Source organism: Anopheles funestus, chromosome 2RL, assembly GCF_943734845.2.
Source record: "Anopheles funestus chromosome 2RL, idAnoFuneDA-416_04, whole genome shotgun sequence".
Classification (NCBI taxonomy): Eukaryota; Metazoa; Arthropoda; class Insecta; order Diptera; family Culicidae; genus Anopheles; species Anopheles funestus.
In genome coordinates, this window is record NC_064598.1 from 89,519,500 (window position 1) to 89,537,417 (window position 17,918).

Consider the following 17,918-nt stretch of genomic DNA (forward strand, 5'->3'; position numbering starts at 1 on the left):
CGCGGTTTCGCTCATACCGCCGTGTCGTTGCGGAGTAGTGGCCCCGGCAGATCCCAGGTGGGAGTCCAGCGTGGGCAGATGAGAATCGACAGATTAGCTGTTGGCCCCGTATACGCTCTAATGCGCCTTCTGATGGTGGGTCTGTGTGTATTTCAGTCTAGCATACCTAGCACACGCCAGTACCTTGTCGATCGATGGTAGGTTAATTTCAAGCACACTGACGGGCTTGTTGAGCTGTAAGACATTTTAATATTAAGCCGTGAAACGCCACCAACGAATGTTGGCAAGAGTTCGTTGTTTGCTATCACCAAAAGAGACGACAGTAGCAATTCCGATGGGAAGAAGCAACGTAAAAGCGACGTGCTAGAACCAGTGCAACGAACCTATCCTTAGCCCGTGCTTCCCCAACGTACGACAGGAGCAACAGTCCAAAGCTGACTCACAGAAGATCTCGAATTTCGTGAACCCTTGCCGCGGCAGCTCGTAGTGGGATTTATTTTCCAATCCGCTTCCAACGCGCCGGACATTGGCGCGGTTTATGGCGTTGCAGCCGAATCGGAATTCGTGACGGGAGGGCACGGGCGGACCAAAACCACCTTAATAAAGCAAACTTCCAAAAAATGGCAAAAACCACATTCGTCCATGGTCCGTAGCCCGGTTTCTCCCCATGTTCCTGTCCGGTGACTGCGGTGAGACGCACAGTGATGGGTACCGTGCGAGTGGAGTGAATTCGCAAAAGTTTTCGCGATCCAAATGGACGGACTGCACCAGTTTTCGGACGACTGCTGAACAGTTACGATCGATCGTTAATGAATTCCCGTCTGCGTGCACGTTCCATAGTGGAGTTGTGTGTTTATGTGAAGTGTGTGTGTGTGGTGTTTTTTGGTGTGTCTTAACGAAACGCACGTTCCTTGGAAGAGTTTTGTAATTTTTACGATCATGTGATCATCCGGCTATCGGATCATGGTAGCTCTGGTGAATGATCACAGCGTAGTAATACACAAATTTGGGCGAAAGTAAAACAGGAAAATAAAACCCGAAAATCCAATTTAAGAACCCAATTAGCCTGTTCGCAGCCATTCTCAGCCGCGTTACAACCTTCCTTCGGTGCGCTATGTGTGGTCACCTTTTCGTTCGGAAGGCGTCGATATTGGCAAGGTGTCGCAGTGTGAAAACAGCTTGTTAGTTATAACAGCCATTAAGTGCGCTACTGTGATTTAGAGGCAGTATCATTAGCATACGGTTCACCACCGACCGATATCCGCTCAGGATCAGGATAGACAAGCTTAAAGCAGTGCTAATGGTGTCACAGGAGCAACCACGGGAATAAACTAATAAAAAAGAAATACTAATTTTCAATCACCTAATTAGCCGCGTGTCTGTCACGCGGGTATCGCGAGCAGAGAGCTTTTACGATCGTCGCAGTCATCGTCGGAGTTCGGAGCTGCAGTCAACGGGCGGACGATCAGAAGGTGCGGGTAAGTCAACCACACTGGCTAGAACGCTATTTGCATAAGCTAAACCATCGACGATAGCTTCTTATCTTGGGTCTTTGTCAGTGTGGAGCCATGGGAGGAGGCCAAGGTTTATCTCGCGTAAGCTGATATCCAAGAGGGCAAAGACACCTTCGTTGCAGCTGTCACTGAAAGTGGCCCTGTTCTTATGAGACAGTATGTCGCATGCTTCTCGCCAGTCAAGATAGCCCAATATCGCATCTCCCCGATCACTACTCCCTAGAAGCTTGCCTTTCCTCTGTCGACACTGACTGACACCGCGAAGGCATCGAGAAGGCCGTGTTTGGTTGGCGTAAAAGTTGCATAAATTTTGACACCCACCCAATCTTGGGTGCACAACAGCCCCTGCTGTCACGCAAATACGTCGCCGCGCACGATGTATCATATCGCAGTTGAATGGTTTGCGACCCGATCGTGATCATGTGCCGTGTGTGTGTGCGTATATATAATTTTTTTTTTTTAGCACAACCCTATACGTACATATTCTAGTCTGCTAGTCTCAGCTTAAAGCCCGTCCCCGTCAGAGAAGGTGTTGGATAATGCCTTCGACTTGCGCTACAGGGTAGTACACTCCACACCACAGCAGTAGACCAATCTGCTCCGACACCTGGGATGAACATACACGGGCGTGCTATCGTATCCGCTAGATCTTCCATTCCTTTCAACCATCGCCAACGTACCAACGAAGGATGGTAAAAAGTGTTCCTTACTCTACCAAACCGTTCCATTCCATATTTGGGCGAGCGAGCTTGAACGTCTTTTTGATGTCACATTTTTTTTGTTTTATTTCACCCATTTCGGGAGCTGGGTACTACTACGCACCACCCTAATACCCGCAACTCAAAAACACACACACACACAGACAGACGGCAGGCCGGGACAGGCCGTCTGTTGGTAGAATGTCTGTCAGCATCTCATGGTGGTTGCGGTTAGGCAGTCCACCAGTTACCACCAGTAGACCTTCGGCAGTCCCACTCGGGCGGCCGGTTGCGTATGGAACTCAGTTTCACTTTGCGTATTCGGGTGTATGTCTGTGTGTGTTTTTTTTTGCTCTTCTTGGCAACTTTTGGACACTTCTGGTCTACTCGCTCGGTAGCAGCAAAACGGTGGGCAATGTTTGGTTGGAAACCAACGCTCACAGTCCCAACCGAGGGTGTGGTTGCCAAAAAGCTTTTTTACGGTGTCAGGGTTAAGGGAGATCGTGTGCTACTGGATTGGCGACCGCGATGCTGGAAGGTTTTTTTTTGTTGTTGCTTCTCTTGGTATTGATTCCCGTTCGCCGGTGCTACGCATGACGTATATATTACCATCCTGGGAGTTGAAGTTGTTGGGGGAGTGTTGAGCGATGGAGCGATTGTCCAAAGTTAGAGCGACCTAACCTTGAACGGTGAACCTGAGGGCACCCGAAAGTTAGCAGCACACGTGTAAACAGGTTGTTTTCCGACACTGCCAACACAGAAATCCCGAAATGTTTATAGCTTCTTGAAGGACAGATGGAAGAAAACTTTGCCTACCAGGAATGGTATTTATGGCTATAAAACGTAATTGATGCAAGTGTCCTCACATTACAAATCGGGATGACTTTGACGAGTTTCGCTCAATGAAGCATCAGCACAATATCACTCATTGTATGTGCTGCTATTTTATAGCTGATCAATAAATATTAGTAAAATAGGATTACTACAAGAAGATGCAAACTAATTAGTGAGCAGCTTGTTTTCTAATCACGCTTATTGCGGCAAAGCTTCCCACTCAACGGAAGAAAGCGTTGAACAATCTTATTATGGCGATGGATTAGCTACCTTTGCCATGCTTCCATGCTCTCGGCTTTTAATGATGCTATCCATATTTGGAATGAAGATAGGCTATCGTCCCGATCGTACGTTTTAACGGTAGTCAACGCAACTTATCGACTCGTAGCACATTTCAACCAGTCATAACTCACGTTTTGTATAGCTCAAGAACTGGCTGGTTTAACACCCTTAAGCATGGGATTAAGGATCATAATTTGGACTTTCCACCTCTTTACTTGTAGTCGACTCCCTTAGCTGTGGGATGTGGAGGACGATAAATCAGATAGAATTCCTTTTGCATACTGTGGTATGCAGATTTGAGAGTCTTCACTAGAATTACGAAATAATAGTGCGCAAGAAGTGCACACAGATGGGTTGACAAGATTTAGGAGACTTCAAATACAGTGAGAGATTCCATCAGAAAGGTTACGCTTGGTTCCTAGCGATCGATTGAGCTATATATTAAAGGAACGGCATAAATGGTTGTGTGTTCTAGTTGCTGCACGTAAGAAAGGGTGGATCGTTTCGACAGCACGGGTTCGCTACCGTTGGGTGGCACAGCAAACCACTGCCCTAGCACACGCCATATGCGGACAGACACTCATTCCTGCTGCACCCTCCGGCCGCACATTTTCCTTTCATGGGATTGATGTTTGCGTTGCGAATGAATACATCCCAAAAGCAGAAAGAGGTTACACTCCGGAGGAGGATGCTCGCTGCAAAGCTGCAGGCCACGGCCACCGTAGGCCAGAGTAGGCGTAATGATGTCGTCTGCAGTCTGTCGCGCAGAACCGCGAGTCCACTGGCCCCGATTCCGTGGGCACACAACCGTAGCAAACCCGGCGACTGGCCGGTGTGTCCCGTGTTCCGTTTGTTTTTTTTTTCTTATCCGCAGTGAACGTTCAAATGTACCGTTAAAAAAGAAAAGAAGGTTTCCCAGTTCCTTCGGGACAACTCGCCCGGTTTTGTTGTACCGAGAGAATTGGAAAGGGAGATCCGGGAGGGGCATAAATGACTTCTGCGTAACTCATTATCATGACATTATGGAGCGCATCGGCTGGTGGCCCCAAAATACAGTTCACCTGTCAAAAAGGGTAGCAAAAAAAAAGACATACACCCAAGCAAGATCGGTGGTGTTGGTGGTCGATGGTTGAGTGAAATTTTGTCTGCACAACAACCATTGGAAAGGAATGGAGTGCAATGTTTCAAGGACAAGATAACGATATTCTGCAGTGGAAGAGCAAAAAAAACGGGACTTAAATTCATTCAGTGAATATATAGGAAAAACATGTGCAAAAAGAGAAAAACAACCAGAGTCATGGAAAAATCGACTACAAGTATTGTCGTTAAAACATATCACAAATGTTTTGCCACATTCAGACGCACTGGCGATATCGAACTTTCAATGTCAACATGCAAGATCATCAAAAGATCGAGTAAAGACGTTTAAAACCAATAAACGACTTTTACCGAGTACTGTCAATATGTGGTGTACTAATTTTAGAACAAGTACTAAACAGAAAAAGAAAATAATCTTATTTAATTTCTTACTATGGGTTTTTAACTGATCTTTAATCCATTGCAAACATAATGAAGTAATAAGATAGCAAAAGAAATCAATTTCCAGTCGTAAGGGTACAGACGTCAAGGTGTTCGACTGACTGGTCCTCCGACTGTTGTGTTCTTTTGGGGGGAGGTGGGGATGAAACTGAACTGCCTTTATCCAACCTGGCACCTGGTACCAGTCGAGGGGCAACTGTTCTGCAATTCTGCAATTCCTACCGATTCCGAGCTTTTTTTTGTCTGAAGGTCACCACCATGTGCAGGACGACGGGTGTGTAATGAGTGTAAAATTGAAATTGAATTTTTGACATTTTAATACAGAAAAGTAAAAAGCAACAAATGGCACACGAAGGAGGATCGGTGGGTAAATGGTAGCAATGTTAATTACCTCGCGTGGCATTCGTATGTCACACGTTAAGAAGTGATTCTGTGCGGGACCATTGGGGGATTAAATGTTGCGAATAATAGTGCCACGACAGTACACGGTAAAACATTTTCAATGGAACCGTATGAAAGTGGGTCGTAAAAATAGGACTTAAACGGAATAAAGATTGAAGAAAGACGACGGAAATTTGCCTCCTGTTGGAGCGGGGCTCGGATTTATTGTGTCTCGTTTTTTCGAGTATAAATTCTGTTTTAATATATATTCTTCAATGTAAAGCAAGTTTCAGGTTGTATCTCCTGCTGCTCATGTCCAGTAATACCATAATGTAATAAATTGCTGAATAAATAATGAAGTGAGACATTTTACAAAGCTTCCTTCAAGTTGTATGTATGTCGCCTAATCCAGGATTAGTGTCATTAAGACGTTTATCAACTCATAAAAAACAATTTTAACGATAAGCGCTAGCCTTGTTTGTCAATGCTATATGAAGTTATATGAAAGATTATAGATTTCTTTTGCAACAATAACCACAAGTCTCAATTGAACATTTATAATTGACGTTCCATAGTGAATTAATCAAAACTTTCCCCCCGCTCGTCTTGTTGCGATAGCTCTAGTTGTATTGAGAATTGAACTCACGACAGCACTAGTGAAGGGATCATGATTATCTCGCTCGGCTGTTCCACTGGTCAGCTGGATAGGTGTTGATTGGTTATACCATTCGACACACACTTTGTGCTCATATGTAAGCAACAAAACACATGTGTGCCAAATAGTAATAAAAGCTATGATTCCTTTCGTTACCTGAATTTTAAATTGCCCAGTTTTGTGACAGTAAAATAGAACGAAAAGAAAGAAAAAAATGCATAATTCTGCACGTGTTGTTTTGTACGGTAGACAAAACGCCTTCTCTCCCGGTATCGTAATGTATTCGGAAAGCAATTCGTTAGCATTGAATGGATTTTGGCGCTTGATACATTATTGTCCACTACGTTTCATACAGGGCCACATGCGGTCAGTTTTCGGCTTTTCCTGGTACGGGTTTTTATAAGATTGTCAACAGAAAAGGGCCGCGGCACAGCTTACATGATTCGTTTGTCCCTTCATGCGAGACTAAAACTGAACACGAACGAAGGTACCTTTGCACGGCATCATAAGTATCATGATAACGGAACGAAGTGAATGGGAAAAACGTCGAAATACAAAGCGAGAGCGAACGAGATGGTAATAGGTTAAAGGAGCAACAATTTATCGATTGCATAACAATCGGTCGCCTTTCGGTCGTACCACTTACTGCCGCTTATCGGTTTGGAAGATTGATGACCGCGGTCAGCGAGCGTTTCATGCAAGGGTCTAAGGTGAAGGAAAACGCTGAGACAAAATGAACGACACCCTGCAGTGCGCTGCTCGTTTTTTTTTTATTTGCCGATTGACGGTAGTCAACTAGGTCATGTATGCACCAGTTTTCCTTCCGAAGAAAGCGAGGACGATTCTTTTTCTTTTCAAGCATCTTTCCGTTCCATCATTTGGAATTTTACTTCCATCACGAAAATGATGCGGGAAATGGTGCGTGAAAAATGACCGCAGTGCGCCAGGAACATGGTGGCTCGGGAAAGGGCGAACGCTTCCATCCGTGTGTGGTAATGCGATCTCTACAGCCCGATAGTGGCTGATTGATGGGTCAGTTAAGCACGAGTATGATGATCGTTTGAGAGCCATATCGAGTACGGTTTTGGGTGGTGCCTTACCGATTGCAAGTGTTAAAATTTCATCTTTACAATTGATTTGAAACGTGAAGCGCCTCTTCTTGCGAGCTTTTTCCCAATTGAGCGTGCAAGGTAGCTGTTGATTTACTGCCTCACCAAGCTTGTGGTAAACGTTACACAAAGCATCGACCACCTGTAGTGAAAGTCGAATAAAGATCATCAGCGGATGCTTCACCGGACACACACACACCGGATCACCGGCCGCAGGGAAGAGTGGAAAATTGAATCTTTACCACATAACGCTTTAGCTGCACGTACTTACCCCATGGTAATGTGGAGCACGGCTGTAAAACATCTACCCCCGATTTTTGGAGACGAGAGCGTTCACTAATGCAGAGACCGGGTGGACGAACCCCAACGCTTAGCTAGAGCTGCTGATGGACGATCATCGAAGTGGTTTTGTCGAAGCACAAAGTGGTGCAATGAAACGCAAAGAGCATAAACGGCCGGTGCTAGTGCAGCGAATGAAAATGAAAAGTAGCAAAAGTGCGCTCTTGTAATGATGCAAAACGAGAAGAAACTACAATAAAAACACAAACTCACAATCTTGCAAGAAGAAAGGGAAAGAAATGAAAAGAAGAAAATAAGAAAAGTAATAGCATGTAACACAAGCTAAATGGACATCAAATCAAAGGAAAACGAAAGAAAAGACAGATAGGAGGAAAACAAGTGAACCACAACAAACGGTACAAAAGATACGGCAGCAGAAGTGGTCGTATAAATCCGATTGTTGTCCAGTTAGTGTGGTTGAGGCGAATAAATAAAAAAAAACAATGTAAAATAAATGAGAAAAAATAATAGTGATGATATTAGAGGTGGAAACGGAAAGGTAGCAGTAGAAGATGATGGAAAATGTATAACAAAAATAAAATGAAATAAAAAAACAAAACCTCTTCTTCGGAACTGCGGCACAAGTGAAGTGTGTGGTACACAGAAACAAACATGCGTAAACATGAAAATAGATGAAACAATAATGAAACATATATGAAAACAGACAGCGAAACATCGGCACGGAAAAGTATAAACGAAACAACAGAGATAACAACGCATTAAGCAAACGGTTTGCCGATTAAAGACGCTTAAAGGGAACACACCTTATGCAACCCGTTCAGACGATCGATCAAATCTGTTGCACTGTTTGTGGTTGCATTCGGGTGGTTTAGTGTTTTTTTTGTTTTGCTTGATAATTTTTCATTCTCTGATTCTCTTTTCCTCATTTTAGTTTGTTGTAATGCGTGACGTCTAACATCAATCACAACAGGGGGAAAACTGAGTACATTAATCCCCTTCATAAACGCAAAATAATGCCAAAACAAATGAGTTGTAAGTGAGAGAAGAAAAAACACACGAGAAATGTAAGATTTAGTTTTTATTACACGTACAAGTCGCCTCACAAGTTAACATTTTAAGTTAAAAAAAATCAGTCAGTTATGTTAACTTTTTTCAATTGAACGTGATTTGTACAGGTTACAAAAAAAACCTTTCGTTTAATGTAAATTAAGCATGTTATGTTGCTAGAGAGTTGATACGCAAACATTCCTTTTTATTAAAGAAAAAAGAAAAATAGAAAACAAACGCATATAACGCGATAGAAGACATTCCGGCGGAATGGATTGTAGGAAACTATTTATGCCTAAACTGTCAGTTCTGTCAGGTTGCGAAAGGAAGCAGGAAATTTGCATACCACAAAACCTGTACCCAAAACAAGTACGGAAGGGACGGGGGAAAAAAAAGAACGAACGAAAGTTTACTTCCTTTGGAAAGCTCGGAAAAGTGAAATAGTTTAAAAGTAAACGAACTCTCCCGAATCAATGATCGAGCAAATTTATGCATGACATCTCGGTATCAGGAAGGAAGGAAAAAAAAACAGTAATTCATACTTCGCATTGCCCTACCTGAAGGCTACGGATGGCAAACAAAACATTCCGCGTAGGCAAATGATGATTCGTAAAATGCCAGCACTTTCGATATTCAAATGGCGCTTCACCGCGTCTAAATGCTGGCTCACATGTTTAAATGGTAGTAAATTATGCACAAACACCGGGGGCCATTAGTGTGCGGAATAACGTGTTAACAATGTTGAATTGTTCCGTATCACTGTCTAGCTTGATGGACACAAGAGCGGACGCGTATCTGTAGCGCTATCAATCTACATGATCGCGATCATACAATCTTTCGAAATGCTGTCACTAACGCTCCCGATAGGGGATTAAACAAACAGTTTCATAAACGTATATACAGTGTCTACGTGTATGTGTCTACGGCCCCCGGACACAGCCCGGGATGTCACGGCAGTACAAATGATTTGTTAGTTTTGGTTTGGTAATTTTTTGCTCCTTCACACCGGTTTTGTGACCATTTGTTTGATTAACGCCCTGCGGATGATTCTGTTCCGGTTTCCTTAGACGGTAATGCTTTGCAAATTGGTAACGGTGGGTTATTTACCGACACAAACCTAATCATCTTGTGTGTCTACCATAATCAACTACCAAAAGTTTTTACTAGTTTCAATAACTCAAAAGAGAGAGAAAAAAAGGTTGGTTTGTTTCGTTTTGCTTCAAAAATTTTGCATTATTAATAATGATGTACCGTAAACCAACTACCGATTGCGTCACGAACACCCCTGAAGACCAACAGATAAAGCTACTGTTGCTTTGCGGTACGAAGTGGTTTCCGGTGCGCACAAAATATTATGCCCATCTAGGGAAAACTGTATGGTCACCCGGTCCGGCTGAAACCCGGAAGCCCGGGAACAACCAAAGGGTCGCACATTTTTCAAGTTCAAGTTCAATCACGACCAACGGTGGTCCGGCGGTCACAGACACGGGAAGACGATAAAATGCCATACCATGCCCGGGTACGTCGAACGTGTCGAATGCAGATAGAGTGTCAACTCGCTACGGAGAGCTGTACTTTTTTTTTGTGTGTGCAACCCCGTCTGGGAGCGTTTTGTTCGTTTTTACTTTGCATTTAGCTGAATATGATTTCTGTATCTGACACGAAACACACATTAACCGTGATGCGGTTATGCAGATATTGAGCTCCATTTTTGGAGCGATCGGGAGGAATTATTGGTTTGCGCGAAAGGACACCGGTACGGTTTCAGCAGCCATCGAGCAGCAACCTTATGGTAATGGGTTATATTTTAATTTTTAATATAAAATTTAAATTTCTTTTGCAATTTTGTACACGCTTTAGTACTAGCAAACACAGTAAACAAAACAACGTCATTGCATCCAAGAGACAGCTGTCAAAAGAATAGTACCAGCTGTCAGATTGACATTTTTGTTTGTGTTGCTTCTCAGTTTTTAATTTAGCTATTGTAATTACTTATGCAGCAAAACAATTGCAAATCCCGGAAGCTGTGAGTGAGACTAAGTGAGACAACTTCCGCATTACAAGCCACAAATTAGTGGTAGCAGAAATGAAACTGCTTTGTGCTCGAATTCGTCGTGTAATTTTAGTGCAGATATATACGACGGCCAACAAGAATCTTACGGTGGGGATATTCAAACCTAACCAATTACCATAAAATTGAAACAAAATCGTCAACATCAAACTCATGCCGACAGATTGGGTTTTTAGCATCCTTTCAACTGTTCTGCTGGGTTCTGTGAAGTGAATTTCTTACTAACCCTATCCCCCTTGAGATGGTTTCAGTAGTCAAGACTGAGAATGAAATAAAAGTCCTGCACGTCACCACCCCCGGTGTCGGTGTGCGCAAACAAGAGCGCCGAGAGTCTAAAATTCCAGCATTCTGTTTTACAAATCGTATGGAAAAATAGGTAGTAGTAGCAAGGGGGAAATAAAAACACACTCACGTTCATAGTGACCCGGTGTCTGTCCAATCGTCGCCATCGAGCCCAGTTCACTACGTTCAACCCCAGCAGCAAAACCGTCCTCATCGAATGCGGAATGATAATCAGCGATGGTGATCGTGCATAACGATCAATTTCGAGGTTTTTAATGACCTAACGTTTGCCTTTTTTGGCATGCGCTTACAGTTTGATTAATAAGGCGGCATGGGCACACATACACCGTGCGGTGGTTCGACGCTGCTCCGTCCGAAGGCGCACCGGTTGATAATGCCCGTGAGAGATCCTTTTCCCAGGCGGTACGATCGGTGTGGTACAGTTCTTCAGCTCGATCGTTCGTAGGGGGGGGCGCTCACAAACCAACTCAACTCGACAGAAGATAAACATGCAATTGCTGACTCGTAAATCAATACCACGTAGTACACCGGTGAATCGATCGGGGGGGAAAAAATGGTTCCAACAACAATGAGCGCCTTTCTGTCAAGAATCGGACGAACGCAACCGATACGGTACACGGCAGCGTTGACGCACTACGCACAAGTGGTCCGTACCGTCCTCGGCGTTGACGGCTGCTGTGGTAAACGGCCATTGTGTTCAGCCCTTGTTTATCTTCCGGAAGAGGTCGGTTTTTGCATGTGTTGTTGGCCGGTTGCGTTTCAGGGTTAAAGTACGGTTATGGTAAAAGCAAAACAATCCCAACGAAGGAAGGAGAAGCATGACGAAGAGATTTTCGTGCGGTTTTGTTTTTGTTAGTTAGCCCGATTTGGAAGGCACTGGACATGATTTAGATGTTATGCCGAAGGAATGATGCGCTTGTCAGTTGTTCCGCGATGTAGATTGGAACACACGAGTCTTGTGGCAAATCACAGTTGCCGGAAGATTCCTTTGTTATATTCCTTTGAAAAGGCGAAGAATTCTTGTGGATTGTTGCTAGAAGTATAATGTGTACTTACAACGGAATATATTGCTCGTGCTGAACAGAAGATTTTTGCTTATTTTCTTTGGATTTATTAGGTAGAAAATAATTGCTTTCAGATTGTTTTTCATCGTTTAAATTTGTTCCATCGCTTCATGTTCCATGTCTTAAAAATCGCTCCAATTCGAGCGAATAACAAAAGACTTCAACACAAGCGACGAACCTTTCCTCATGCGTTGATTCGACAGTCGCTTTCAAATGTGTCGCAAACTGTCAAAGAGGAAGTTTTGGCATTACGTTCACACGCTACAACCGCACTCGTTCGTCCGTCCCCGCGATGGCGATTGATGCCACCGGGGTGTAAAAAAATGCTTAATTACAAAACAACAGAGCAATACCCAGCGACATAGCCTTAGCCACTCTCACACCGATCGGAAGTGGGTCTAAGTAATTATGTACTACAACTGCTGGCGTTGCTGTAAACTGCACGCACACGGTGTGTGCTGCACGCGAACGATGGAAAACCACCGCACACACAAAACACACGCAGAAAGGAGAAAGGAAAATTTTGCCCACACCCCGTAAAGCCGCACGTTGTGTTTTGCAGTGACGCGGAAACTGTTGAAGGAAAAGTTCACCACCCGTTGGGTCGGTTCCCGGTGGTTCGCATCGGGTATGAGGAAGCATTTTCGTGCGGTAAGTTTTCAGTGATTGTTTGTGTCGTGGTCGAAGAAGGAAGCTAATACACTACGGTTTACCGGTTACCGAGCGGGTAGTCAAGGGTGGTGCAGAAATTCTGCAATTTGATGGGAACATGTTTCGGAGATGATAGGAAATGCCGTTGGAGCAGTAATCGGGTCACCTTTCCTCTTACAATGGGCGCCCGTCATTGACGGTGTGTTGTTTTGAAAATTGGTCCACCGAATGGTCATGCGGGTATGCCACGGGAGGTTGATTTTTTTCCCTTTACAAACGCTTGCTCGTCACTTTTCCTACCGAAGATGGTACATTGGTACGCTTCGGGCGAATCACGACGTTGCATTCTTGGAAAATAGTTCATTTCTCCAGTTTATTGGAAAGGAGTACGAACCTATTATGGCAAGAAAATTGCAGCATTTTTCGAGTACAGGAAAATATGGAAATGGAAAGAAAAGTATCTTCTGTAAAGTATTGAAGAATTAGAAGACTTTTTTTTGTTAATTGTTAAACACGAAAAGGAAATTCATAAAACAATTCATGTACTTCAACAAATATCCATTCAAGTCGCAAACTTGACCTACGAAAGAAACATAAAGTAAAAATAATTATTACGCAAAAAACCTTAACCATCGATCCATTTCATGTGGAGTATTTCATTAAAAGTGGCTACAAATAGTAGCTTTACACTTTGCAGTGCATTCTGTACTCCTGTCACCCCAGCTTTGAAGGAGAATAATTCAGAATGCCATTACAAATCGGTAGCAAATGCAAATACCTTGCACCGTGTGGTACCCGAGCCGTATGTCAATTAGTTTGAGAGCAAAGGTTATTTATTGAGCGATAAAGTTAAACAGACTATTGACACATACAAGATGCAGATACAACACATCCTGATGTGCCTCAAGGGTCCGGAATGGCCAAAGGTTTTTTTTGCAAAATGGCACGTATGCGCATATTGTTTTGCGTAATGGAAGTGATAGAATTTATTGAACGCGTTGTACTTGATTCGCCGCAAGTGCTCTAGTGTTCGTTTTGGTATGTAAAATGCAGTCCAGTGTTTGTAACTAACTTAATGCATGAGAATATCTCCACCTTCTCACTGTATTTCACTTGAATCATTGAAATCGGTTGCTTGATTAAGTGCAAAATAATGTTTTACAGTTTACAGGAGACCAAATATATATTATTTACATTATATGTTTTAGAACAAACTCAAACCCTACGACGTAAACACTCCCTCTATGCTTAGTGTCAAATCATGTTGACGTCTAATATAGACATTTGACAGTTCCTCCGGGTACTAAGTGCGCTACTATTAAGAGAATAGCTTGTTCGGTTCTTTGTTCTGGCAGTAGAGGACTATGTCACAATCTTCTTTCGATCTTAAATTGAAGTGTTAATTTTATTAACTCCCTGTTTCATTCTCCATTTTCCAATGCTGGCAGAAAAGAGTACTATTTCGTTTTCCAAACAACTAACTGCCTTGCCATTAGCATTGAATCGATCGTTCGCTTCCACTCCCGGTGTTTTCTACCATTTAATTTTTCATGTTTCCTCGTCCCGCATCGTCTCACACCCTTGGCGGATAGTTAACCGAGGAAAAAAGTATTTGCCACAGAACGAATCTATCCCGGCAATCCCGGAGAAGTCTCTATACTGGTCATATTCATTTGGTATGTTTGCCATGTTTGTAACGACAAACGTTTTTGTTCCGTTTACCTTTACCATTTTCCTTCACTACTCTCTACAGCCACTCGCGCTAGTAAACGCAATGAATATGGATATGGTTTCGGGTACCGGTGAAACATGCTCTACGATGCGCACAACTCACCCAACGCTGTGGCGCACCGGAATGGCCATATTTGTTAGGTTGGAGGATCGCTTGTGGTTTGGATCGTTAGAGCAACACGCTCGCAGCTCTAAACATGATCATCATGATCGTTCGGTTTACGTTACGGGCGAGAAAGGGGAAGAAAGGGCTAGCTGTTTGGAGAAGGAGAGGGCCCTTGTCTGAGCCATTATAACAAGTTAATAAAACTGTAACGGATATTGTCGGTTTGGTGCATGGTTGAAATGAAGTCACCAGTGGGGGTGATCGTGGCTGGGTACAAAAAAAAAAGGCAGAAGAAATCGTCGAGAAGGACGACCCGCACAAGACATCGATGAATAATCGATTCGATCCGGTTGATCAGCTCGATCAGCTCGGAACTGGAACGGATTGTGTGTGTCTGCGTTTTTTTTCGTTAATTCCACCCCCTACCCTATGCCCATACGTTGTGTGATGATGAGGTGATGAAGCTGACGGCCAAAAAAGGGGATTTACCGGTGCTATTAAGCCCGGGCAGCTTCCGCGGCTACGCAGACACCCCCAGGCAGAACCAGAAGCGTATACTGCACTTCTGCTCGAACGATGAGTTCAATTTCATGGCCATGGTGGGCCATGGATCCGCGAAGGATGATCCAGCAAACGTTGCTTCTTCGGCCGGCAAAGGCTTCGGTGTGCCTTGATTTATGTAGCATTGTTTGCTCTGTTCGTTCGCCCGTTCGTTAGTTTTCATGGTGCCGGGTGGCAGAGTAGCTTTGTAGGGGTTTTTACTCCCATCCCCTGTTCAGGGTTGTCTCGCTTTTATTTTAATGGGTGCATCGTTGCAGTTTGTGGTGGGGGGGCGGTTCGCAATGAGAGTGCATCGAGTTTGGTGCGGTTCGATTGCCGTCCAGTCCCACTCAGACGGATGGATGTGAACGAGTGCGAGCTACTTTATTACCGTTGAGGAGTGGATTCGTTAATCTTACATCTTCGCGGTTGTGGGTGGAACGATAAAGGCAAAAGGGTTTTGAAAAAAAGGGAGAACGATCCCGGCTGTCTGTCACTGGGTGGTTAAATATTTGGACAAACGGACAATTGCTTTACTGAGGCACATTTGTAAAGTGGTTCCGGGTTAAGGAGAAGAAAGAGAAAATAATATCTACTTGATAGAGTTGATTTAAAAGAAAACCTTATTAACTTCATGCACATTGAAGAAAAGATGTACAATTTATTCAGGAATATTAAAATTGAACTCATCGTAAAAAAACATAGTAAGAAAAATATTTCAAATTACACCTTATCGAGCAAAATAATCGATCGTTGTTAAATAGGCAATTATCTTTTACATCACGGGAATTAGTCCATAACAAGTACAGCTAAATAAACGATCAATAAAGTGTAGCATTAAGACAAGTCTTATCATACTGCTCGAGTATGGTAACGAGATTCGATCAATTTTCTTCTCGCTGGAACGTCATAAAGTGAAACGATCAATCTAAACACACACCTCCCCGTTCCATGTGAAGCTTGCTGCTGTAAGTAAAAGCTCGGAGCTTTGCATACGGTAAAGCAAGATTAACTCGCACCGTAGCGATAAACTGTACGACAGTATGATTGAACATTGCACAGTTTTGCAAACTAAAACGTACGTCGCACGAATCGTTCTTGGTGGTGAAGTACGCCATACGGTGTAGATCACACCTACGCAGGAAAACGGATCACCATCTTGGCAAACAATCTAGAACTCGTGGTACGAGAACTAGGAAGAAATAGCTCCGGTGGATCGTAAAGCATCGGGCAAAGTGATGTGATATAAATTATATACCCGCTTGCATCATGAACGTTGTGTCTCCGTTTGGTTTGCGTTGGTCGTTTTCACTGGCGTAGAAAAGCAGCTTGGTGAACGTGGTTCGACTGCGACCTGTAGCATCCTTCGTCCCTCAACCTCATTAGCTGCAATAATCGAAGCGAACCGGGGTTTTTCGTGTCCATCGTTTATCGTCAAAGTTGCAACGTGAAGCGTTGTGTACGGACGTTGGCGAAAGCTGCGATGGAACGTTTGCCAATCCTTTCCATTTTGTTACCACCGTCCACCGTCCAAGAAAGCTTCCTTTTGGGCGAATCGAAAGAAAGATGATTTATGACTCATGGCTTTAGCGGGAGACGCGCGTGTTAAGATTGAACGACTAAAACGTATTTGCGTTCGCTTCGTTGCAGCGCTTTGCTGGGAGAAACGGTCCAAGTAATTCTTGGACGGGGATGTTGGTCACGGTACGCTCGGGCACTTTAATGCACACAGACCCGGCTCGTTCTAGTGTACCGCCGCACGATCCATCATCACTTCTTCCTGGGCGTTCGCGTCAATCGATCGGAAGAGGTTGGACAACCTTCGACGCCTTCGCGGTTACGTTCGGTTGTCGACAGCAAGCAACGATAAGCATCGATTTGGTGGGTCTGCTTGATGCACAATTGTGCACGGGTGAAGATCCTCCTCACGATCATTGCCAGACATGATCGCGCGTGGAGCGGAGTGGTGAACACCGCTACAGACAGGATCTTGCCTGGGTCATGTCGTCGTAAATCCGTCCATTTGGCTGTCAGTCAGTTAAATTGAAAACCAAAAAAAAGAAAAAATCCACACACTCACGCACCCAAAACATGTCTGTCGCGCCTGGACGCAATGCAATGGTGATGCATGCTTTGTTTTCCTTTCTCAGTTTTGTTTTGTGTCTTGTCCACCGCCATCAAGTTCACGCTTTAATTCACTTCCCAGACGGTGCAGGCAAGATGAAAAGGTTAAAAAAAACACACACAATCACATAAAGGATTTAATTTCTTTGGTAGAAAAAAAAAAATCCCAGCCCCCAAAAATGTATCGAAGGTGCGAAAGAATGTTAAGTGCAGCACGAAACTGCATTAAAGGAACAATTTATGTAGTCTGTCGGGATTACAGTACGGTAGCCTTTTGAAATGGAGTGAACTGTGCAGAATTACATTTCATACTTCACACGTTCGTTCATTTCCTTCCACGACTGAAAGTAAATAAAAATTGCACATACTTCACGCCTCGCATTGTCTACTCATTAAGCGTCACCTTTACCAAAGGTGTAAAACAAAACAAAAAGCAAAAACCAAATTATCTGAACGGTAATTTGAGGTAAACGGAACCTATGCGTGAAGGTTAAATTGTATATCATGAAGTTAATTTGTGTGCCACGTCAAGATATTTTGTGAAAATGGGTGGAAAATACATTAAAGGTTAAATGTATTAACCTGCACGAGCTTAAGATGATAAGACGTTTACTGTTTGCGTCTAATCTTCTAAAAATAAATTTTCCGCTATTATGGAAGATCGCCACTACTTAGTTCTTTCTTTATATTCTTATATTCTTTACATTTTCGACTTATGCACTTTTGCTGGCACTGGCTTTTACGATTTATGATGCACTTCACAAAATGGCGACTTAAAAAATGTTTCATCTAAAAATACCTTCGGCATTTTTGTCGTGGAGTTTCAGCAACTTTCTGTCAGGAATTATCCAAGATAATTGGTTTTTAGTTCAGTTCCACATCAATTACCTCACATATTTTAACCATTTTCCATTTATTTTACAAAAGATTTTCAATCTGTTTTTTCTCGTTTTTCCGGGGACCGACGGA

General features: G+C 43.4%; 1 protein-coding gene across 1 annotated transcript in view; it reads left to right on the plus strand.

Moving 5' to 3' along the window:
* The first annotated feature begins 100 nt into the window (after nucleotides 1-100).
* The window catches only part of LOC125762142 (serine-rich adhesin for platelets), a 54,238-nt gene continuing 36,420 nt past the window's right edge, over nucleotides 101-17,918 (plus strand). The window contains exon 1 of the mRNA XM_049423952.1: nucleotides 101-1,478. The gene's annotated coding sequence lies outside the window, so the exon portion shown is untranslated. The remainder of the gene's footprint in view (nucleotides 1,479-17,918) is intronic.